This window comes from Leopardus geoffroyi, chromosome A3 (genome assembly GCF_018350155.1).
Source record: "Leopardus geoffroyi isolate Oge1 chromosome A3, O.geoffroyi_Oge1_pat1.0, whole genome shotgun sequence".
Taxonomy (NCBI): Eukaryota; Metazoa; Chordata; class Mammalia; order Carnivora; family Felidae; genus Leopardus; species Leopardus geoffroyi.
The window spans coordinates 122403122-122428195 of record NC_059336.1 but is presented as its reverse complement, the minus strand read 5'-3'; the positions used below and the strand labels follow the sequence as shown (position 1 = coordinate 122428195).

The window sequence follows — 25074 nt, the reverse complement described above, 5'->3', positions numbered from 1 at the left end:
GCTGGAGACCCACAAGCAGGGATTTAGCAGATAAAGTAAAGGCAAGCAATAAAAGGAGAAAAGGGGGAAGAAATGTTTGCCACAGGCTGTTGAAAAGAAATAAATTGGAAACCTGTTATGCATGTATCTGGGACACTGCTGTTACCTCGGGAAGGGAGGGGGGGCTTACAGAGGGAGCTCTGGTGGGTCCTACAGCACCCAGGAAACCGGCCCCCCAGGCTGTGTGTGTGCATGCATCTGTGTGTATGTAGACGCTGTAGCCCATTCCAGCTGTGCTGGCTGGCAGAAGGGAGCTAGAGCTAATCACCAGGATTGTTTCATTTAGGAAAATTGCTCTCATCAAGTTGCAATTGTGACATCATAGCAGAGCAGTGTCTGCAGGCAAACTGACATATGCAAAGTTCCAACAGGAAAATCTGAGGAGACACAGCAGGAGCCCTCAGGGCACCACTAACAAGAAATGTATAGAATGGAAACAGCTGAAGATGGGCCTTGCTGCTACAGGGTTAAGTTCTTACCTGTACAGAAAGCCCCCCGAAGTAACCTCAGAGTGTGATCCAACTACCTACCTGCCCACTGAAGTATCATCAAGTCAGCAGTGCCCATGGAACAATGTGTCCACTATTCAAGAATAGAACAAGAGGGACAGCACTTAACGTTTGCTCTCCAAGGAGACCAGAGTCTAGACAGAGAGAGACAATATGTCCTCTATGAGCTATGAAGTCTCCATGAAATATGCAGACATATACTAAGGGATGGCGATGCTCCGAGGAGCCATATATAATCAATCTGCTATAATCAGGGAGTTTCCTGGAAGAGGCATACGTGAGCTGAAGCTCAAAGAATAACAGGAAAACAACAAGGAAGCCAGCTAGGGTTGATAACATGAAGGGGACAACATAAGGGTAGGTAATTAACAATGGCAAAACTAACTCAAAGACAATGACTCTGCTCCTCCTGCTTAACGCCTTCATATGTGTGACCTGCAAAACATCTACAGAGAAGTTTTAAAGTCATGACTCACTGCCCTTCTTCCTAGCACATCTCCTCCGGAGCAGACACCCACCCTTCTGGAGGACCCTGTGAGGCAAACCTTGTGCCTGACTCTTGAAAAGCATCCAGCTTAGGTGTCTCCTAAGCAGCCATGAATCATCCCAGCTCCATACCAGAGATCCTGGGCAAAGAATTTTAGTTCTTCTAAAGAGCTGTATATGACAGTGCAAGCTCCAGAGGGTAAGGATGTTATTAAACGAATAAATGAATGAACAGGATAGGTAAACCTTCCAAAAGAACTTAAGCTGGGGCCCCATACATATCCTAGTGAGAAGTGTTGGTAAACTGTTTACACATATAAATATCTGTTGAATTACTGAGTTAAATAAGGCAAGAATCAATTACTGAATGAGTAACTAAATGAAGGCAAGCACATGCTACTTTTAAAACTATCAGAGTTTTGATCCCTGAGGGAAGTCTTCCTGAAGGCAGGTGCTGGGCAAGCTTTACAAGAGCTTAAGTTTCTAGTTCCCCTCTCAGGGCACCTAATCCCATTCATACCCCCACCCCAAATGCCTGTGTACACACAACCCACCTTATACCAGGTTGCATGAAACCTAGTAACTCACCTAGTGAGCTTTTACATACATCAAAGCCAGCCCATTTTATAGGTGAGAAAAATGATACTGATCCAGATCAAATCTGAGCTGCAATAAATTTAGGATTCTAGGATTCTCCTACCATAGGTTTTATTCTGAGACCCTGGGAAGATGGCGACTATTTTCTTATCACCAAAACATACTGACTGTGCCCATTCTTCACAATGACCCCAGTCAAATCCCCAGGGAGTAGCTTTCAACTCAACCAACCAGCCCACCAGCATACTTGGACAAGCTCAAGGTTTTTGTGGCATTTCATTTATTTAAGCTATATAAAGTATACACTTTGATGTGGGTCCTAGTGGTAGATAGTTATTCTCCTCCATTCATAAACCAGGGTTTAAAATGCTGAAGAAACACTCTTCCTTTAGTGTCCTTAACTTTCCACTGAGAGTTTTGTTTAGCTCATAAATCTCAAGCCTCAGTCTTGGTCTTCTGGATATGAGCAGACTCTTTCCCTGGAAACTTATATCCTGTCTGAGAAATAAGCACAGCCCTATGCTAGGGAGCAACATAAAAATGAGCTCATCCCAGCAGAAAAAGATTGGCCTATTAGACATTCATCTCAGCCTTAGCCACAGGCAGAGCAGGAGGCAAGCAGAGTGCCAACTGCTATTGAAGTCAATGATGAGACATGGTGGTCGTGTCCAAGAGGTGACTCTGGTAAGGCAGAGGGTGGCAGGAGGGCTGGGAGGTGGGCTGGCTGCCTGGAGCGCTCAGGCATAATTTCCTTTACCTTCATGCTGTCACTCACAGTCCTTTATATAGTACCAATGTCATGCCACATCAGCTGCACCTGTGCCCCTGTGATGACTTTCAAACTCAGATAAATCCCATCAACAGACATCAGGATGATGGGCACAATGGAACACCTTAGTGATTGATCTGTTTGTTTCCATCCTACGGCTGTGGACCTATTAAATAAACACTGGTGTTTTTGAAGGAAAAACAGGAGAAATGACTATTGGGTGGCTTTTATATTTCTTGTTCTGTTTGGATGTTGCTGTTGTTGTTTGCTCTTTGGATTTTTTTTTTTTTTTTTTTTTTTTTTTTTTTGGTGTGAATGATTCTTTTCAGACAAATAAATCTGGACATAAGCAGCAGGACTTCATTTGCCAGCTCGAATTCCTTAGTGAATATACTCCACAGCTGGCATGATGTCAATGATTAGCTGATTTCCCTGCATTTTGATTGAGCAAAATTCTGCTCAGTGGCCAAGTTATACATGAGAAGTGGAGGGGCCACATGATCTTCCCCAGAGACCTTGCCCCTGAATGCTCCCAAGGCCAGTCCTCTCATGTCAGGCTGGTGGAGAGAATCTAGGATGACGCACACTTTTTTCCTCATTTTGCACAAAGTAAACTAGGGTTTGAGGGCAATATTATGCCTTGCTGTTGCATAATCCATTGCATTTTGGGTTGATTTCCAAAGGAAATAATTTATTAAGTGTTTTAAGTTTATTTATTTATTTTTGGGGGAGGAGCAGAGAGGGAGAGAGAGGGAGAATCCCAAGCAGGCTCCACACCATCAGCACAGAGACCTATGCAGGGCTCAGACTCACAAACTGCAAGATCATGACCTGAGCTGAAATCAAGAGTCAGACGCTTAGCCAAATGAGCTACCCAGGCACACGATCAAAAGGAAATTATTTATAAAAAAATGTTTATAGTATTTCAAATATATAGTTAGAAGCATTAAGAAACTCTAGACCATAAAAATCCACCCTCCTCAAATCTTTTTAAGTGTTTTTTTTTCTAGTTTTTAAAATCCTGACCAAAAAAAAAAATCTATTCAGAATCTGAGAGCCCCTTTTCTTATCTGTTCACCCAAGAGAGTTCCTTAATTAGTATGTTACTATTTCTTTACCTGTAAAATGCAAATGATGTCGCTAAGGATATCATAAAAGGAGTGACTCCAAAGCTATTTCAAGAATCACTTCAGGGGTGCCTGGGTGGCTCAGTCAGCTGAGCGTCCGACTTCAGCTCAGGTCATGATCTCGCGGTCTGTGAGTTTGAGCCCTGCGTCAGGCTCTGTGCTGACAGCACAGAGCCTGGAGCCTGCTTCGGATTCTGTGCCTCCCTCTCTCTCTGACCCTCCCCCATTCATGCTCTGTCTCTCTCTGTCTCAAAAATAAATAAACATTAAAAAAAAAAGAGTCACTTCTTCATTACAGCCTCCCAAGAACACTGTGCCTTGGGGAACCATGATATCAACACTGGGTATGTGAGAACCTGGAGTACCACAAGTCAACTCTGTCTTCTGCATCCTCCCCACCAGGCCCTGAACGGAATGACCTGAGAAACAATGGGGAAGGAACCTGCATGTCCTTGCAGCAATTAGTAGATCCTCAAAGGTAAGGCGGTGACTCCCAGATACTGCTCATCAGTTCTCCTACGATCAGTCTAAAATGAAGGCATAAGAATTTGGAACATAAGTCAGTCTGTGCATTGTGAGAAAACTCCGTCCAGTTTTCTAAGTTTCGTTGAGAAATGTGAAATAAGGGCAAGTGACAGCACGACACCCGCCTACACTGCTCCCTATCTATAGTTGTGCAACTCGAGGTGTGGCCTGTGCACCAGGGCCAGTGTGTAAGCTTCCTGTCAATGATCTGCAAGGAGATCAATACAGACATTAGAAGTAAACGTGTCGGGGCGCCTGGGTGGCGCAGTCGGTTAAGCGTCCGACTTCAGCCAGGTCACGATCTCGCGGCCCGTGAGTTCGAGCCCCGCGTCGGGCTCTGGGCTGATGGCTCACAGCCTGGAGCCTGTTTCCGATTCTGTGTCTCCCTCTCTCTCTGCCCCTCCCCCGTTCATGCTCTGTCTCTCTCTGTCCCAAAAATAAATAAATGTTGAAAAAAAAAAAAAAAAAGAAGTAAACGTGTCAATGCCTGTGTAGCAATTTGGCATTGTCAAAACTTCCAAGGAAGGAATCTACAGGCTCATCTATTTTGAACAGTGTGCAGATTAATCTGGAAGTTGTCCAACTTGGATGGCAAATCACATTGGTCACCTGTACTAGGATACACCTATTCATGACTGACTGGAAGTCAAAAATGCTATATACAGACAATAGGTACGTAGGTAGGTAAGTAGGAAAAATGAACAGGCCCTTTGCCATAGACAGGCTGAGAAGCACAACACTATCATATTCACCAAACTTATAAATTTCTCATTCGTTGTCTTTTCTGATAGGTTGATTATAAGCTTCATGAGGGCAGAAACTGTGCCTGCCTTCTTCAATGCTCCACCACCAAAACCTAGCACAATTCCTGGTTTGTTGAATGAATGAATGAATGAATGAATGTTTAGGATTCTGTCTCCCTCCAGTTTGGCAGCTGTTAAATATCAAGAGAAAATGACCACAGTGTATTTGTCAAGTCAAGTCACAAGCTCTCACTCTCCCCACTTAGCCAGTCTTCAATGTTAGGATAAGGAGAAAGGAGACTCCAGAATACATCTCCAAGTGTATAAACCACATCTCTAGAGAAATACAATTCCCTCTATAGCTTCCATTTCATCACCACCTCTTCAGGAGCACAGCTGAAAAAGTGGAGTATAAGTGACATTTCTTGTTGTAAAGTACTTATTGTTTGGAAGTTGTCTGTGCCCCATAAACATGCCATGGGGTCTTGGTAGGCTCCAGAGATAAATGAGGCTAAAGTTCAAGGGCTGCTGACATTACCAAAAAAACCCACAAAAGTCATGGTCTCATTTCCCCAGAGGATACAGGATAGACATACCACATTCAGCATATTGTAATATTTTGATTTAAAATATATTTTGTTGACAAGTAGTAAAAAGAGAAGCATTAGGTTAGAATCCACAGTGGCTCCCACCTGAGGTCACACAGGCCCCTCAGGGGAACTGGGAAGGGGGTGGATGTTCCAGTTATCTGTTGCTGCATAGCAAACCCCTCCTAATTAAAATGACATTAAAAAAAAAAACAAAAAACAACCATGTTGTTATGCTCATAGATTTTGAGGAATCGGGAATTCAGATAGGGTATGGTTGTCTCTGCTCCACAACACTTGAGATTCTAGCTAGAAAGATTCAAATAGCTAAGAAGTTCTCAAATAACTGAAGACCAGAATCGTGGAGATGTTTTCACTCATAGGTTTGGTACCTGATCCAGCATGACTCAAAAGCTGGACTTGGCTGGGGCTGTCGGCCAAAGCAACTCTATGGATACATGGTCTCTCTCTAGGGACTGGACTTCCTCACAGCATGGCAGTCCCAGTAGCCAATCTCTCATATGATGTCCCAGGCCTCCAAGATTAAGACTTCCTGAAAACAAAGGGGAAACTACCTTGCCTTTTAGGACCAAACTTCAGAGGTCACATGATGTCACTGTGGCTGAACTGTATTGGCACAAACAGGCGCAGGCACACCCAGCTTCAAGGGGACGTGTGTAGACCCCACCTCCTGATGGGAGAAATGTCAAAGAATGAACAGCCATATTTGAAAACTTCTCCAGTGTAGAAAACTTCTGAGACTGTAGTGATTAACAGGCAGGGATGCTGAAGGTACTACCGAGCATGTGAGAGTTTTGCACCTCAAAGAACTAACCTTCCCAGGATGTCAGGATGCCTGTCCCTACAAACTCCAGATCTTTAGATTTAGAAAGCTAGAGGGGCACCTGGGTGGCTCAGTCCCTTAAGTGTCCAACTTCGGCTCAGGTCATAACCTCACGGTTTGAGCCCCATGCCCGGCTCTGTGCTGACAGCTCAGAGCCTGGAGCCTGCTTTGGATTCTGTGTGTGTGTGTGTGTGTGTCTCTCTCTCTGCCCCTCCCCTGCTCATGCTCTCTCTCTCGCTCTCTCTCTCTCCCTTTCAAAAATAAACATTAAAAACATTTTTTTTAATTTTTTTTTCAACGTTTATTTATTTTTGGGACAGAGAGAGACAGAGCATGAACGGGGGAGGGGCAGAGAGAGAGGGAGACACAGAATCGGAAACAGGCTCCAGGCTCTGAGCCATCAGCCCAGAGCCCGACGCGGGGCTCGAACTCACGGACCGCGAGATCGTGACCTGGCTGAAGTCGGACGCTTAACCGACTGCGCCACCCAGGCGCCCCTAAAAAAATTTTTTTAAGAAAGCTAGAGAGAAGCCATTTCAACCAAGACCACCATCCCTCAACCTATCTGTTTTGCCCAAGAGGAAACTGAAGCCTGGGGTTGATAGGTTGAATTTAGACTCCAGACCTCCTTCTTCTTCCAAGTTAGGTAGTCCTAAACACTCTCTGAGGTGACGTACTTTCTCCAAGTAAATCCATGTTAAAATTCCTAGTGTATAAAATCATTAAAAGATATTAAAACTGGTAGTGAATATATGATGAGTAACAAGATATTTACATGGTTTCTTTTTTAAAATTTTTTTAACGTTTATTTATTTTTGAGACAGAGAGAGACAGAGCATGAACAGGGGAGGAGCAGAGAGAGAGGGAGACACAGAATCTGAAACAGGCTCCAGGCCCTGAGCTGCCAGCACAGAGCCCGACGCGGGGCCCGAACTCACGGACCGTGAGATCATGGCCTGAGCCGAAGTCGGACGCTTAACCGACCAAGCCACCCAGGCGCCCCAAGATATTTACATGGTTTCAAAGTAGTCAAACACACATCATTTACTAATAGACAAAAAGAGGAACTTTACAATGGAAAAATCTGGTGGACACTACCCTAACCCAGTGATCAAAGTGACAAATGAGCATCACTTGACTCCTGAGAGGAGGTGCTGAGAAGGCATAACATCACTTCTATGACATTCCTGCACAAAATAAACAAACTACATCTAATGATGATTGAGGAACATTCTACAAATAATTGGGCTGTTTTTCAAAATGTGAAAGATCATGAAAGACAGTCTCCTTCCTTGCAAGTAATGTTTTAAAGAGACTATATTGATACACACACACACACACACACACACACACACACACACACACACAGGAGAATGATAAAGTAAATGGATATAGTATAAACAGTTGGAAAATTTGAAAATGTTCCTGTACTCTTCTTGCAACTTTTATGTAAGTTCTGTATACGCTTGAAATTATATCAAAATAAAAAGTTACACAATCAGCAACAATAAAACACATGTTTGTAAATCTCGAGGTGGCGTTCTTCCAGGCTACTGCAATGAATTCCATTCCTTAGCTCCCCAGGCAGTAATGGTTTAAACAAACCACAATGTCCTGAGCTCTGCCCTCACACACTTACACAGTAGCTCTCTTTGGTCACTGAGGCTTCAGGGAAGATATCAACCACAGTACTTCAGGACACAAATGGGCCCGACTTCTTGATCTCTTAGGTCATGTCTTACTTAGGTTACAGGTAAAATTGCTTTAATGAAGAGACCCCAAATCCAGAGGCTTAAATAAAATAGAACTTCACTTCTCTCTCATCAAACAGTCCAGAAAGGTTGGGCAGCTCTGCCATTCCTCATTCAAATTGAGGAATTTGAAGCCTCCGTCTCTGTCCAAAGGAGCAGCTTCAATTGCCATTTCCCAGCCAGAGGGGAGAGGAAAAGAAAGAGTGAAAGACACACAGCTTCATTATACTCAGTCTGGAAGTTTGCATACATCACTTCCATTATCACTTTCTTGGCCAAAATTTAATTACATGCCACAGCTAGACTGTAGGGAGGCTGAGTAATCAGCCTCTAACTGGGTGGATGTGGGCCATGTTCCCAGCTAAAACTCAGGGTGGGGGCAATGTTGTATTATTAAGAGGAAGAGAGTAAGAAAAGATAATGGTCGGTAATTAGAGACTCTGCCCAGGGAACAGAGATTGGAGGGCTTCTACAGGACTAGCAGAGCATCTCACTGATATTTCCAACAGGGGTATGGGTTTCTGGGGGAGGTGGGAAATTCATTGAAGACATTGGTCTCCCAAAATAGGCACTGTCCTGGTTGGTGACCATTTGAACGAATTATTTAAGTAGCTATAACATTTCCAGAGACCCAAGGTGTTCTATTCTGGAGACAAAGACCAATCAAGACTTTCTCTGCCATGGAGAGTTAAGATCGCCATGGTCAAATTATTTTCATTCTGTCGATAAAATAAAAGGTCTTTACAAAAACAAAGTTGCTCTGTTTTATGCCTGGATTCACATCTGCATGCACACATACGTGCACACTCAACACAAGGTTGTTCCAAGATACTCAGAGTCCTCTCTTTGGGATACTCTTCATTGATTAGGAGCACTAGGAATATTTATACTGCCTACTCTCACTTACTTTATATGATTACTAAATGGTTTCTGTAAAATAACAGGCGAATTGCTCGACATTGCTTTTTAAGGGACTATGTCTTGACTTGTCAAATTTATGAGTGGCTAAATTGTTTTATGCACATCTGAAAAAATTACTTATCCCAGAACAGGCAAGCTAACACATTTGTATTCAAGTTGATTAGAGCTTTGTTTCATTTCTGAGGATTTTTTTTCTCAACATAACATTCCAGAATGTGACTTTTTCTTCACTCCTTTTTTCTCCTATCTCTGTAGGATGCAGGCATGTCCACGGGCAGACTACAATGGGCTCTGCCTTTTCTGTCCAGCTTCACTGTACCCCAAGGAGGCTGAGAGGAAGCTAACAAGAGTACAGGAGGGTACTGTCTGCTTTACTAGAATCCCCAGTTGGGGGCCACCCAGTTAGTTCACTCGTTTGAGCTTCCAACTTCAGCTCAGGTCATGGTCTCATGGTTCCTGAGTTCAAGCCCCATATCAGCCTAGCTGCTGTCAGCACAGAGCCTGCTTCAGATCCTCTGTCCCCCTCTCTCTGTGCCCCTCCCCCACTTGTGATCCCTCTCTCTCTCCCTCTCTCTCTCTCTCTCTCTCTCTTAAAAAATTAAAAAAAAATTAATTAAAAAAATCTCCAGTTGGCCATTTGAACCTGAAGATGTGTGGATCACCAAGGCATATTAGTCATAGAGCCTGATGAAAAGACAGGGACATTTATGCACCGGGAAACCAAAGATCTGAAAGCCTCCAAAGTGCCACAAAGAGGCTTTGAAAGTCACTGTGGTTCCCCACAGACCAACTTTGTGACTCTGCTTATGCCCCAGATCTGGAAATAGTGACCCCTTCTCCCTGCTGGTAACTTGTCCCAATGTCTAGCTAGGACCACCTACCTCCCTGTAACTGCCTCTTCAGCCATTCCTACTGCATTGATCCAGTCACAGCCCCAGACCAAGGACTTTCAGAAAGGCTATCAACCCTGGCCTGTGCCACAGACTTCTCCATGTCAAGAGCAGGGGCATCCCTAGATCTAACTGCCAGCTGCATGGCCTTAGCATACCCGCCCACTCTGCTTTTCTTTTTTTTTTTTTTTAAGTTTATTTATTTTGAGAGAGAATGCATGCATGTGCATGAGCTGGGGAGGGGCAAAGAGAGAGGGAGAGAATTCAAAGCAGGCTCCACATTGTCAGTGCGGAGCCCAATGCAAGGGCTCAATCTCATGAAACAGGAGATCACAACCTGAGCTGAAATCAGGAGTCAGATGCTTAACCAACTGAGCCACCCAGGGGCCCTCCACTGCTTTTCAATGCCCCATCTTCAACCAGGGATTGTCAGTGGAAGTGACAGAGGGCAGTCAAATGAAGACGTAGCATCATGTAGAGGTTACAAGTGTGTTGTTGGAGCAGGATTGCCTGGGTTTGCATCCTGGTTCTGCCTCTTTCTAATCCTGTGACCTACGCCAAGGATGCCTCTCTGCCACAGTTTTCTTCTTATTAAAATCTGATTGATAACATTACCTCCTTCACAAGATAGTGTACATTTAAATTACTTAATATATGCAAATCACTTAGAGCCATGCCTGACATAATTAAGCCTTGATAAGCATTAGCTATCACCATCATTATTATTGTTACTATTATTATGGAATCTGACAATTAGAAGATCATTAATGACCTTGTCCAAAGCAATTTCAGTAAACCAGTGGGAACATATAGATCAGTGTGATGTGGACAGATGAATGCATGGCAGGTGAGAAAGTAGAAATATGGTATTTGGTCACAAGGAGGAGAACAGATAAAAGATAACTAAGGAAGGGCCAAAAAGGAATCAATTCATTCTTTCACCTCAAAATACTCTGACAGAAAAATTGTTACAAGGCTTTGGTGATTCTGATGAAATCATATAAATTTAAATCAATCTATTAAGAGCAATGAAAATATTAATCATAACTTAAGCAAAATGCTTCAAACTTTACAGAATATGTATATCTCACTTTATTCTCTTTTTTTTCAAATCCAAGTTATTTAACATATAGTGTAATAATGGTTTTGGGAGTGGAATTTAGTGATTCATCACTTACATAGAATACCCAGGGCTCATTGCAACGAATGTGCTCCTTACTGCCCATCATCCATTTAGCCCATCAGCCTACCCAATACTCCTCCATCACTTTATTCTTAAGTCTGAGGATACAGGGGAGTCTCTTTGATGCCATTTACACAAGGGAATCAAGTCTTAGGTGATATGCCCTGTCCCAAGCCATGCATCCATCCTGGGTAACCCTCTCTTTCCTCTCTAGATTATTAATATTGCAGAAATGCTTATGTCTGTTACCCCACTGCTCACAAACCTCAGAGAATCTCTAGTAATGAGAGCAGGTGCACTTTCTGAGTTTGGAAGAAAAGAGCAGCAGCAATTTGCCAACGGTCTGCTTGCCCAAGCTTTTTAACTCAGGGGGGTCCCGTAACAGAATCTCCCACATTATTCCTTCTTGCTGACCCAGGGTCATAAGAGCAGGAGTATTTCCTCACAGTCTGGCCCCCCCATGCAGAACCCCACCATCCTCCTCTTCTGTTCACTTCGTTCTTTTTCCACTGGGCCCCCACACCTGAGCTGATGGCGAAAGACCCTCCTTTGCACTCCAGAAGGCTGAGCACCGGGGCACTCGCTCAGGATCTCACCACCACCACCCTATAAGGGGTTTGCACCTCTATGTTGGACTCTGAACTGGGGAACGTTCTGCCTCCTTGCAGACCTCTAACTTCCTGTAGCAACAGGCCTCACACTTGTCTCCGGATATCTTGCTCCCTGCTCTGCTTCCTCTGGTGATCTGTACAAAGCCCTATTGACTTAACAGTGCGTGTTCCCTTCGGCATTTCTCCTCCTTGCAACTCCCTGGGGTCTCTCTGTCTAAATGTAAGAGGTTCTGTGCTGATAGACAACACTGGCCAAGACAAACTTGGCAGCAATTGGTGTTTACAAGGTCACTCTGGGGACCCATCCAGCCAAGCAGGGCTGGGGCAGGGGATGCCGGCTGCCCCGAGAGGCCCTCCCATCTCTGAGTGTGGGTCTGATGCTTACTCATCCAGGACTTTGGCTTATCAAGCATGATACATTGCAGAGCACTTCAGTCTCCTTACTCTTTCTCCATCCATGACAGAGCTGCCCTTTAAAAGCTCTCCTTGGATATTTGAAGCATTTTAAATGTTTTGTTGTGAAGAGTTTTGGCTCTTTGCTTTACATTTCTCTGGACACAAGCAGCAGCTTTAAAACTACATTTAAATACATTGGGGAGTAGGAAGGGGTTGTAAAATTCAGAGCTTCCATTAAAGAAATCCTCTAAATGTAATTTCCTTTATTAGGAAAAGGGAGATGTCACAGAATTAAGAGGGTAGATGCATTAGATGACTATTGCTGCTATAACAAATTATGACAAACTTAAAAAAAACACAATCCTATTATCTCAGAAGTCTAAGGCATGTCTCAGGAGGCTAGAACAAAGAAGTAGGCAGGGCCTCATTCCTTTATGAAGGCTCTGGGAGAGAATCTTGCCTTTTCTAGCTTCTAGAGGTTGCTCATAGTCCTTGACTCGTGGCATGGTCCATCCTCAGAGCCAGCAATGGCACACTGAGTTCTTCTGATATTGAATTTCTGTGAGCTTCTCCACAGGCACATTTCCTTCCGACTCACTCTCTTCTACCTTTAAGGACCCTTCTGATTATCTTGGGCCCACCAGGATAATTCTCTATTTTAAGATAAGGTGATTAGCAACATTGATTCCATCTGCAACCTTAATTTCTTTTTGCCATGTAATGTATGTTCACAGATTCTAAGGATTTGGATATGGACATCTTTGGGGAAAGGAGGGAAGGCTTCTGCCTAACACAATAGGTATAATTGGAGATATGCTGGGCTTACAGTTTTAGTGAGCTTGGCATTGAGCCCGGTATTGTGAAGACAATCGCAGGGTAGTCTGAACGATCCCCACCTCCTCCCAGCCACCCACATCCGAAAAGGGTCTGCTGAGGTTCTAGCCACATATGCTAATCAAGACTCAGGTCCCAGGGATACAAGCCAGAGAGCAGTGTCCTTTTGATGTGGAGAGAGTTCTGGTGACTAACCATTATAGAATTCATGGAAGAGCAATCTCTCTGAACTGCTCTCCCTCAAACAACTACTCGCTTAATGAATCCTCTCCGTGTCTTGGGTAAATCACACTGGCTGAGGGCACCGCGCACTGAAGGCTCTCTGCTAGTTGGCTAATTTCTGATATATACAAACACTGTCAGTTCCACCAATAGAGCTGGATGCTCAGCCATGTCAATTGCGATTGCACCCCAACCTATTTATGCCAGCCTATGGTCTGGTAATAATGTAATGTAACTAAATGTCACATAAACCAGTGACAGATAAACACAAACAGCGTTGTTTTATGCATACCAACTGGAATGCTGTAGAAAGACTCGATAAAGATGAGTGACTTCCACAGCAACCACAAAAAAAGAGGCAGGCAAATTAGTTGGTAAAACAACTATAAAAGATAGGGAATAAAATCATAAAAGTTTCAGAGGATTTTGCCAAAAAAACAGAGACAGAGCCAACAGTGGGAAACTAGAGACCGTGCAGAAACAAGTGCAGCGGGAGCACAGTAGGGGAAGCACAGTGGGGTGCTCCAGGGAGCACCCCTGGAGCTCTAAACAAGCAGTGAAAGGGGTCCTAGCCTTGCTCTATTGGCTGCAGAATGGGTGAGTGAGGTCTGACTGATGTGCAAATCCCATGTAGGCACCGGAAGATTCATTTAAGGAAGGCTTGCAAAGTGTACACAGATAAGAGGATTATTTCTAAAAGGCAAAGCAAGGTGAGGGGCACCTCCACTTCTCAGTCACAGCAGGGGCTGGTCCTTCAAATCCTCTCTGCCTTCCTGCCTGGAAGTAGAAGGAATTATTGGAAACTCCACTCTGTCTGCAAAGCCTGTGTGTGATCCCAGGCTGACAGATGGGGCCATTGAAATAATGCTTCTCTGAGAAAGTACTTCCAGAAAATCCCAGCTCTTTGCTTGGTAACCTCACCCCTTTGAAGACAGTTATTAATTTGGGGGAATATCAAAGAGCGTCTGGTGACACATCTTCTGACCTCGTCCTCCTTCTTGCTCATGAGCATGTCCCAAGAAGAAAATAAATACTTTCTTTAGTCACAGCCTTAAAGCCTTTAATGGGCCTTGTGCCCATATACACAAAGAAGTCAGACCCAAATGAATTCAAGACAGCGGAGGAAGACGAACCCAGAGCCCTAGGGTCACATTTTCCCTGCCTTTCCTTTCTCTGTGGGTTTCTATCAGTCAGAATGCAGTCTGCCATCTGTGAGCCTGGGGTCCACGGCTGCTCTAGAAGGAAGAGTTGGGTCACTGGATAAGCTTGAATTCTGGTACATATGTGCAGATGCCAAGCAAAATGTATTGAATCCATACGGATTCTACAGAATCCAAAACATATAGAATCTAGCCCTTTTCAGCCCCAGTCTTAAGGGAGCAAGGCAAATGTAATTGCATGGAGATGTGTCCAGATACAGATATTTTCATATAATTTCAAAAACAGAAAATAAAGCACTACACTTATAATTAAAGCATGATGATTGAAGATCAAATGGAGAAGGAACTAGTGTAAATGATATAAACATTCCATATACTGAACAAATCAACAAATGATATTTGAAATTAGTAAATCATTTCTAGGTTACCACTGGGAGAATTAGAGATAGAAATACTGAAAAGAAGATGCATGACAGGGAAGGAGCGTGTACTGACTGAATTTGCATGGAAATAGTAAACGGTCCAGCAAAACGTGCATTAAACTTTTACAAATGTGTCCACGTAGAGAAGGAGGTGGAAGGTGGTTGAGAAGAGAATATGTTACTCCTGGCTTTGCCTGACCTCTGTACTGTACCCACTGAAACTAAAAACTGGAAAATTGGAAATAAGTGTTTATGCACTTAGAAAGTAAAATATTATGAAACTATTCAAAATGTCACTGTTGTGGAAGACGAATGGCATGGAAGATGTTCATAATATGTGGCCAAACTTTTATGGCCATTGTGGCCATTGGCAAGAATCTGAAAACGATTTGAAGTTCACACATGGGCAAAATAAACCTGACCACATTCAAATAAATTGTTTGATTCATGGCCTGATAGATGTTTCAAATCACTTGTTTTATAAGTTATAAAATGTCTTAAAAACTTGTTGGAAACAATCAAGTTAAAACAAAAGTATAAAAATTGTAGCAAAGTACCCACATTGTTGATCCCCTAGTGATAACATTCTAGTGTACAGTCTTTCGGATATTTATCTACAGGTTTATAAATTTTCACTATATATACACACACACACACACACACACATATACATACATATATATACATATATACATATGTATACATACACATATACATACACATATACATACACATACATATATATACATATATACATATATATGCATACACACACACACACATACATATAGACACACACATATGATTCCATTAAACAAAATAGAATAATACAATTCCTACTATTCCACAAAAACAGTAAGAATACTTCAAAGATATTTGTATCGTTCTTGCACAAGGACCTTGGTAATTTTTTCTGTACCCTTCTAGGTTTATAACATGAACTGCCATATAGTGAAGATAGTGTTTAAAATATTATCAAAATTATAAAAACTTTTGAATTTAAAATGAGTTCAAAGACAATTAGCTTAAAAAGCCCAAAAGGCTTTATTGAGTTAACAATAAGTTTAAAAAATGAAATTAATTTTAAAGCATTGATTTTTTTTTCCTAAAAGAGTAAGACATTTAAATTGTTTTTTAATTCAGTGTTTCAACTCAAGAAATAGAAATTAACTCAATTTAGCTTTTCTATAGTGTTTGCAAATAGGTCTTAATATTCATATGGCCTAAACAGCACAGCATGTCAATTCCTGGTTGTTAGCTTTTCCCCAAAAAGCTGAATTCAGCAGTCAGCAGGCTTGCCTTGGACAACGTTGCTTGGGAGATCGGTGGTAAGGGAGGAGTGCCATTTAGTGTTTGAAAGACCTAAAGCATCATTGAAAGTGATGGTTCTATGCATACATCCCTTTAAAAGGATGACATTGAAGTGTTAGGCTAACCTTTGGCCTAGGTTAACCTAGTTTTGGAAAAGCTTCAATCACCAGCTCTAATTATTGCCACCCCCTGGAAGGCTGCCATCCTGGCTTCAGTATCTACTATCTTGTGTGCTTCCTCTTGATGCACAAGAGGAACTGGGTCCAGTGGCCCCTCTGGGACTGACAGATTATGACCTTCTGTGAGAAGAGGAAGGGCCACGCTCCTAAATGAGACAACAGAGTGGGGAACCCAGGCTTCTGATTGGGTAATGTGATTTGCAGAAGCATTTATTAAACCTCCCTGATGCGTAAGGCAATGCACTGTAAAGCACATCCATCAGTGAATCGGGTTTTTGTGTTCTAAGCCTAGGGCCCTCTAGGTAATAATTAGATGATCTTAGGTAATTGATCTAACCTCAAAGTGACTCAGTACCTTAAATGCAAAGTGAGGACAATAAATACTACCTGGGTAATATGCTTTTTTTTTTAATGCTATCTTGACCCAGTTTTGAGGCCCAGGCTAGAGGCTAGTCAGTTCCCATTCTTTTATTTTTTTTAATGTTTATTTATTTGAGAGAGAGGGACAGAGAAAGGAAGAGCAAGTGGAGAAGGGGTAGAGAAACAGAGGGAAAGAGAGAATCCCTAGCAGGCTCTGCACCATCAGCCCAGAGCCTGAGGCAGAGCTCGATCTCTGGAACCATGAGTTCATGGTCTGAGCTGAAATCAAGGGTCGGAGGCTGAACTGACTTAGCCACCCAGGTGCCCCATCAGTTCCTTTTCTTGAGAAGTCAGTTGAGTCCACACCCCAACCACCTCCCTTATCAAGCACTCATACTCCTGGCCCTTATAACTCACCTGATTCCAGGGTGAGTAACAGGGCCAGGTAACAGACAACCCTTTAATAGCCCTTATGACCCAGATCCTGTTGAAAGATTTTAAATTAGGCAATTCTAAATCTGCTTGCCTCTCCTTGCTCTTTCCTTCCTGTAAAAATCACAAGGTGCTTGCCCACCATTCCCTTCCCTCCCTCTCCTTGGTGACAGACCCTCATGCTTCCCCTGACTGGTCCTGCATGGCATGCAGTATTCTGCCCAGGGAATCATCAGCACAACAAAACTGCAAAATTCTTTCTGGTTTCTCTCCTTTGATGTGTGTCTGGACTCACCATAATTCGCCCAAGGCAATATGGTTAAAAGAGCCTGCCCTGCGTAACTCACACAGTGATTTGGAGACACATTAAGATAATGGATATGAAAGCACTTGAACAGGTGGAGGGATTACAGGCATGTAATATGGCCTGAAGTGCTCTCTTCAGTGGTGGAGAGAAGCATAATGTCAGATGACAGATGAACGCTTCGGTAGACATCATTAGTGCTCATCAGTATTGTATTCTCTCCTCACTGGGCACACTAGACACCATCTCTCCTAGCTCTCTTGCACCTGAACAAATCCAAGTGACTATTTCTGGCCAAAGGTTATGAGTGGAAATGACATGTTTCGTTTCCAAACTGAGGCAAGGGAAAACCTTGCAAGATATTCTAACTCTGTTTCCATTCAGCATGGAGTATGGGAACCATGCATAAAGATTGCAGAACCACAAGATCTAATAGCCTAGATCACTGACTCAGTTCATGCTTGGGAGCCCCTGAAGGTTAAGACGACCTCTAGCAAATTTTACTTGAGTGAGAAATAGATTTAGACTATATTCTGCTGGAATTTGGGGTATTTTATAGATATTTAAAAACTAGGGGTGCCTGGGTGGCTCAGTCAGTTAAGCGTCCAACTTCAGCTCAGGTCATGATCTGGCAGTTTGTGAGTTAGAGCTCCGCATCGGGCTCTGTGCTGACAGCTCGGAGCCTGGAGCCTGCTTTGGATTCTGTGTCTCCCTCTCTCTCTGCCCCTCCCCTGCTCATGCTCTGTCTTTCTCTGTCTTGAAAATAAAAATAAAACATTTAAAAACTAATACACACACACACACAAAGAATAGCCATATGGCTATAAATTTAACAACTTAAATAAGAAACTTTTTTAAAAACACAATTTACCAAAAGTGCAGAAAAAAGAAATGGGAAATCTGAATAGCAATAGGTCTATTAAAACAACTGAACTTTAAATTTTTTTTAATTTTTTTAATGTTTATTTTTGAGAGAGACAGAGCATGAATGGGGGAGGGGCAGAGAGAGAGAGAGAGGGAGACACAGAATCTGAAGCAGGTTCCAGGCTCAGAGCTGTCAGCATAAAGCCCAATATGGGCCTCAAACTCATGAACCACGAGATCATGACCTGAGCTGAAGTCCAGTGCTTCACCAACTTAGCCACCCAGGTGCCCCTGAACAACCGAACTTTTAATTAAAAACCTCTTAATAACAAAAACTCGAAGCACAGTGTCTTCACTGGTGAAGCCTACCAAACATTTAAGAAAAAAATAATACCATTCCTATACCAAGACCCTTTCTCTAAAGAGAAAAATGTAAGAATATTTTCCAATTCTTTTTCATGTTATTTGGCTCTTCCTCACTGCTAGTTCATTTGTTTTCAATTTTTCTTGTTTTCTTGTTTTTTTTTTTTTTAATTTTTAATTCCAGTGTAGTTTGCATACGGTGTTATACTCTTTCAGGTGTACAATATAGTGATTCAGCAGGTTCCATACGTTAATTAGTCAGCACTTATCAAGATACGTGTACTTTTAATCCCCTTTGCTCTTTCACCAATCCCCCTACCCACCTTCCCTCTGGTAACCATCAGTTTGTTCTCTATAGTTCATAGTCTATTGTGGTTTTTTTTTTTTGGGGGGGGGGGAGGAGCTTGTTTTTTTTTTCCTTTGTTTTTTTTTCTCAAATTCTACATATGAATGAAATCATCTGGTATTTGTCTTTTTCTGGTTGGCTTATTTCCCTTATTAGCATCATACTCTCTAGATCCATCCATGTTGTTGCAAATGGAAAGACCACGTTCTTTTTTATAGCTGAGTAATAGTTCTTTTATATAAGTATATCTATCCCACTTCTTTAGCCATTTATCTATTGATGGAAATCTGGACTTTTACCACAGTTTGGCTCTTATAAATAATGCTGCAATAAGCTTAGGGGTGCATATATCCTTTTGAATTAGTGTCTCATATTCTTTGGGTAAATACCCAGTAGTGAAATTATTGGATCAAAAAGTACTTCCATTTTCAACTTTTTGAGGAATCTCCATACTGTCTTCCACAGGGGCCGCACCAGTTTGCATTCCCACCAACAGTTCATAAGGGTTCCTTTTTCTCCACATCCTCACCAACATTTGTTGTTTCTTGAGTTTTTCATTTTAGTCATTTTGACAGGTGTGAGATAATATCTTATTGTAGTTGTGATTTGCATGTCCCTGATGATGAGTGATGTTGAACATCTTACTGTGTGTCTGTTGGCCATCTGTACATCTTCTTTGGAGAAATGTCTGTTCATGTCCTCTGCCCATTTTTTAATTAGATTATTTGTTTTTGTGGTATTGAGTCTATAAGTTCTTTATAGATTTTGGATACTAACCATTTATCAGATATGTCATTGCAAATATCTTCTCCCATTCAGTATTCTGTCTTTTAGTTTTGTTGGTTGTTTCCTTTCCTGTGCTGAAGAATTTTTTAACTTTAATTTATTTATTTTTGAGAGAGACAGAGAGCCAGGGAGGGGCAGAGAGAGAGAGAGAGAAACAGAAAGAGAAATCCAAGCAGGCCCCATATTCAGCAAAGAGCCCAATGTGGGGCTTAATCTCACAACCACAAGATCACAACCTGAGATGATATCAATAGTTGGACACTTACCTGACTGGGCCACCCAGGTACTCCAGAATATTTTATTTTGATGAAGTCCAAATAGTTTGTTTTTTGTTTTTGTTTCCCTTGCCTCAGGAGAAATATCTAGAAAGATGTTGCAATGACTGATGCCAAAATTACTGCCTGTGATCTCTTCTAGGATTATTATGGTTTCAGGTCTCCCGTTTACATCCTTAATCCATTTTGAGTTTATTTTTATATAGGGTGTAAGAAAGTAGTTCAGTTTCATTCTTTTGCATATAGCTGTCCAGTTTTCCCAACACTATTTGTTGAAGACACTGTCTTTTTCCCATTAGATATTCTTTCCTCCTTTGTTAAGGATTAATTGATCATATAATTGTGAGTTTATTTCTGGGCTTCCTATTTTGTCCTATTGATGTATGTATCTATTGTTGTGCCAGTACCGTACTGTTTTGATCACTACAACTTTGTAATATAACTTAAAGTCTGGAATTGTGGTGACTCTAGTTTTGTTTTTCTTTTTCAAGATTGCTTTAGCTATTCAGAGACTTTTGTAGTTCCATACAAATTTTAGGATTTTTTTTTTTGTCTAGTTCTGTGAAAAATACCGTTGCTATTTTGATAGAGATTCCATTAAATCTGTAGATTGCTTTGGGTAGTAACACATTAAACAATATTTGTTCTTACAATATGAGCATGAAATATCTTTCCATTTCTTCGTGTCATCTTCAATTTCTTTCATCAGTTCATCATAGTTTTCATAGTACAGGTCTTTTACCTCTTTGGTTAAGTTTATCCCTAAGTATTTTTCTCTCTTTTGTGAAATTATCAATGGGATTGTTTTATCAATTTCTCTTTCTGCTGCTTCATTATTAGTGAATAGAAGTGCAACAGATTTCCTACATATTGACTTTATGTGCTGCAACCTTACTGAATTCATTTATCCATTCTAGCAGGTTTTTGGTGGAGTCTCTAGGGTTTTCTATATACAGTATCATATCATCTGCAAATAGTGAAAGTTTTACTTCTTCCTTGACATATTTTGCAATTTATTTTATGAGGCTGGTATTATCCTGATACCAAAACAACTAGACAAAGATAGTATAAGAACACTGGGGTGCCTGGGTGGCTCAGTGTGGTGAGCATCTGACTTTGGCTCAGGTCATGATCTCCCAGTTCGTGGGCTTGAGCCCCGCATTAGGCTCTGTGCTGACAGCTCAGAGCCTGGATCCTGCTTCAGATTCTGTGTCTCCCTCTCTGTCTGCTCCTCCCCCTCTCATGCTCTGTCTCTCTCTCCTTCAAAAATAAATAAACAAAAAATTTTTAAATGAAAAATTAAAAAAGAAAAAAACTGAAGACTTTCATGAATATAGAGGCAAAATTCCTTAACAAAATATTAGCATATCAAATATAGAAATGTATAAGAAGAATAATATACCAAGACAAAGTGGGACCTATTCAAGCATTAGAAAATTAGCATAAAATTTCAAAACCAATCAATATGGTTTACCATATTAAAAAAAATAGTGGAGAAAAAAAACATATGATCCTATCAATAGATATAACAAAATCATTTGACAAAATTTAACACCTATTCTCTTCCTTTAACTTAGTAAAGAGTATCTGTGAAAAATCTATAGTTAACACAATGTTTAATGGTAACAACAAATATATTTAACTATTTCCCCTTAGGGACAAAAAGAAGGCAAGGATGTTTTCTCTCACTACTACGATTTAGCACTGTACTCAAAGGTCTAAGCCAGCTGAATAAGGATAGAAAAAAAGGCATACAGATTGAGAGAAAGAATAAAAATGCTTTTATTCAAAGATAAAGAAATTTTATATGAAGAAATTCTAATACATCTAGAGAAAAATCTTTTTATTTATTTATTTATTTATTTATTCATTTATTTATTTATTTATTTTAAGAGAGAGAGAGAAAGAAGGAACATGAATGGGGGAGAGGGGCAGAAGGAGACAGAGAATCTTAAGCAGGCTCCACGTTCAGTGCTGGGCAATGTGAGGCTCAATCTCACCATTGTGGGATCATGATCTGAGCCAAAATCAAGAGTTGGAGACTCACCAAACAGAGCCACCCAGGCACCCATTAGAGAAAACCTTAGAGCTAATAATGAGTTGAACTGAGTTTCAGGAAACAAGATACAAAAATCAATTATATACTAAGAAAAAAATTAAAAATTGAATTGAAAATAATACTATTTAGAATAGCATCCAAAATTGAATACTTAGGAATAAATCTAACAAAACATATGCAAGTTTTATTTATTTAATACTATAAAACTTTGCTGAGAACAAAATGGGGGCACCTGGGTGGCTCGGTCTGTTAAGCATCCAACTCTTAATTTTGGTTCAGGTCATGATCTCACAATCCTTGAGAGCCCCACATAAGGCTCTCTCTCAAAATAAATAAATAAACCTTAAAAAAATACTTAAAAAAGAAGAGAAATGGAAGAATTATAGAACTTGGTTTCAAGATCTATAAAGTCCTAGTAAGACACAAATATAAGCAAATAGATCAATGGGAACATATTCAGAGTCTCAACATAGACCTGTACACATATGATCAATGGGTTTTCAGAGGCCAAGATATTTCAATGGGGAAAAGACAGTCTTTTCAACAAAAAGTGCTGGAAAACAGGGTATCTATATAAAATAAAACCTGACCATTACTTCATACCATACATAAAAATTAACTTAAAATAATTATAGGCTGAAATGTGAAAAGTGAAAACTCTAAAAGTTTAGAAGAATGCACAGGAAAAATCTTTGTGACCTTCAGATAGACAAATATTTCTTAGATTGAAGAGAAAAACACAAGTCATAAAAGAAAACACTGCTATACTGGACTTGATCAAAATTTAAAAATTGATTCCCTGAAAGGCAGTAAATAAAAGGATGACCGTCTGTGATATTACATTTGAATACATGTATCTGAAAAATGATTTGTATCTTACAACCCAACCCTATGAAGACACATCCAATTTTTAAAATGGACAAAATAGTTAAACAGAAAGATTAGGAAAAACGTTATATAAGCACCTTACAATATGCCCCAAACCATTAGTCTTTAGGAAAGGCAAATAAAAACTATTGCATGCAATGGGATGGCCAGAATTTTAAAAATACTGGAAATTCCTAGTGTTCGTCAGAATGTGGAGTAACTGGAACTCTCATATAGGAGTATACCACTTTGGTAAATAATGGATAAGTTTCCTAAAAGTTCAGCATAGCTTTACCATGTTGACCAGCAATTCTACTCCTAGATATTTACCCAAGAGAAATGAAAACATATATTCACAAAAAAATGTATTCAAAAATGTTCTTATAGCTTTATTCATAATAGCCCCAAACTGGCATCCACCCCCATATCCATCAACAGGTGAATGGCTAAACAAATTGTGTTATATCTATACAATAAATACTACCTTCTTATAAAAAGCACTAACTACTGATACATGCATCAAAAAGGATATATCTGGGGGCATCTGGGGGCATCTGGGTGGCTCAGTTGGTTAAGCATCCTACTTCGGCTCGGGTCATGATATCATGTCTCATGAGTTCGAGCCCCACATTGGGCTCTATGCTGACAGCTCGGAGCCTGGAGCCTGCTTCAGATTCTATGTCTCCCTGTCTCTCCCTGCCTCTCCCCTGCTCATGCTCTGTGTCTCTCTCTCCTTCAAAATAAATAAACATTAAGAACAAATTTTTTAAAAAGCATATATCTCAAAAACATTATTCTAAGAAGGAAAAAAAGTGCAGAGCATGTACTATATGATTCCACCTATGCAACTTCTACAACATGCAAATCAAATCTACAATCACATAAAAATCAATGATTACCGGGGCCAAATATCAAATATGTGGTCATAGGGATGAGCTACAAAAGACAGAAAGGAACTTTCTGCAATGATAGAAATATCTATCCTTATAGTGCTTGTGGTTACATGAGTGTCCATATTTACCCAAGCTCAATGAATTGGACACTTATAATAGTTAAATCTTCATTACGTAAATCGCATCTCAACAAAGTTTACTTAATTTTTATTTTTTTTTAATGTTTATTTATTTTTGAGAGAGAGAGAGACAGAGAGAGACAGAGCTGGGGAGGAACAGAGAGAGAGGGAGACACAGAATCCAAAACAGGCTCCAGGCTCTGAACTGTCAGCACAGGGCCCAACGCGGGGCTCGAACTCACAAACCGTGAGATCATGACCTGAGCCGAAGCTGGGTGCTCAACCGACTGAGCCACCCAGGCACCCCTTACTTAATTTTTAAAAAAGGTAATCAGTGGAAGGTACAGGAAGTTTGTCAATATGAAAACAAACAGGACCTGAAATGTACTTTGAACCCACATTTCATGATAGCAATACAGAAAAAAAGGACTCTAATCATGTTCAGATGCCTGTATCCATCTCTGAGTAATGTGATTATAGAAGGAAGTTAGCATGCATGCCCTAGCTGTCCCTTTAAAAGAATGATCTGAAATAGGAATATCAAAGGATGTCTGTGAAACAAAAACTTAAACATCTTCTTTTCCTTAATCAACACAGACTTTCCGGAAGCAACAAAGAACTTGAAGAAAGATGCATCTTCCTTCACTGGCACCACCCAATCCCTTCAATAAAAAAAATCAAAAGAAATCAAAAGGAGAGGATAAAGACCTGCATTAGAATCACATCTCCTCTACCTACCAGCCTTGTGATTTTGGCAAGTTACTTAGCCTTTTCCAGACTTGCTTTTCTCATCTGTTAAACGAGGACCAGAAAGTATAAATGACAGCTTCTTTGCAAATATTAATGGAATACCATATGGAAAATGCTTAGCAATGCTTGAAATATAATATACCTGCAGTAAATAGTAGTTAGGAGAAAAAAGAAAGGTAGCTCTTATTGTGTGACTTATGTTTTATATCAACATGTGTTCCCTAGAATTCCTGGTGTTTCCACAATGCCTCTAAAAGAACCATAACTTCTGCTGTTAGAATATATTCAAATTCTTTAAGAATGAAATAATATACAAATGTTTTATGTACTGTGTTATAGCTTTTCCCTTTGTTTGTTATTTGTTTCTTCTGTAGGAAAACTGATGGAAATGCAAAAGGAATGTATAGATGATTAATTTCAAAAACCTAGGGAAGCCTGAGGTTTAAATTCAGTTTAAATTCAGTCTAGATTTACTTTCTTCTGCAAACTTTGGAAGGAAATGATGTCACCACTTGGAGTATGAGAAAGTAGGATGCTCTTATCTGAACTG

At 40.7% G+C, this 25074-nt stretch overlaps 1 long non-coding RNA gene across 1 annotated transcript; it reads left to right on the top strand.

Annotated features, from left to right (window-relative positions):
- Positions 1-415: 415 nt before the first annotated feature.
- LOC123581477 lies at positions 416-24526 on the top strand. The gene is made up of 3 exons (XR_006703752.1): positions 416-1233; positions 3826-4005; positions 24372-24526. It is a non-coding gene; the product is annotated as an uncharacterized LOC123581477 (long non-coding RNA).
- Positions 24527-25074: the final 548 nt, after the last annotated feature.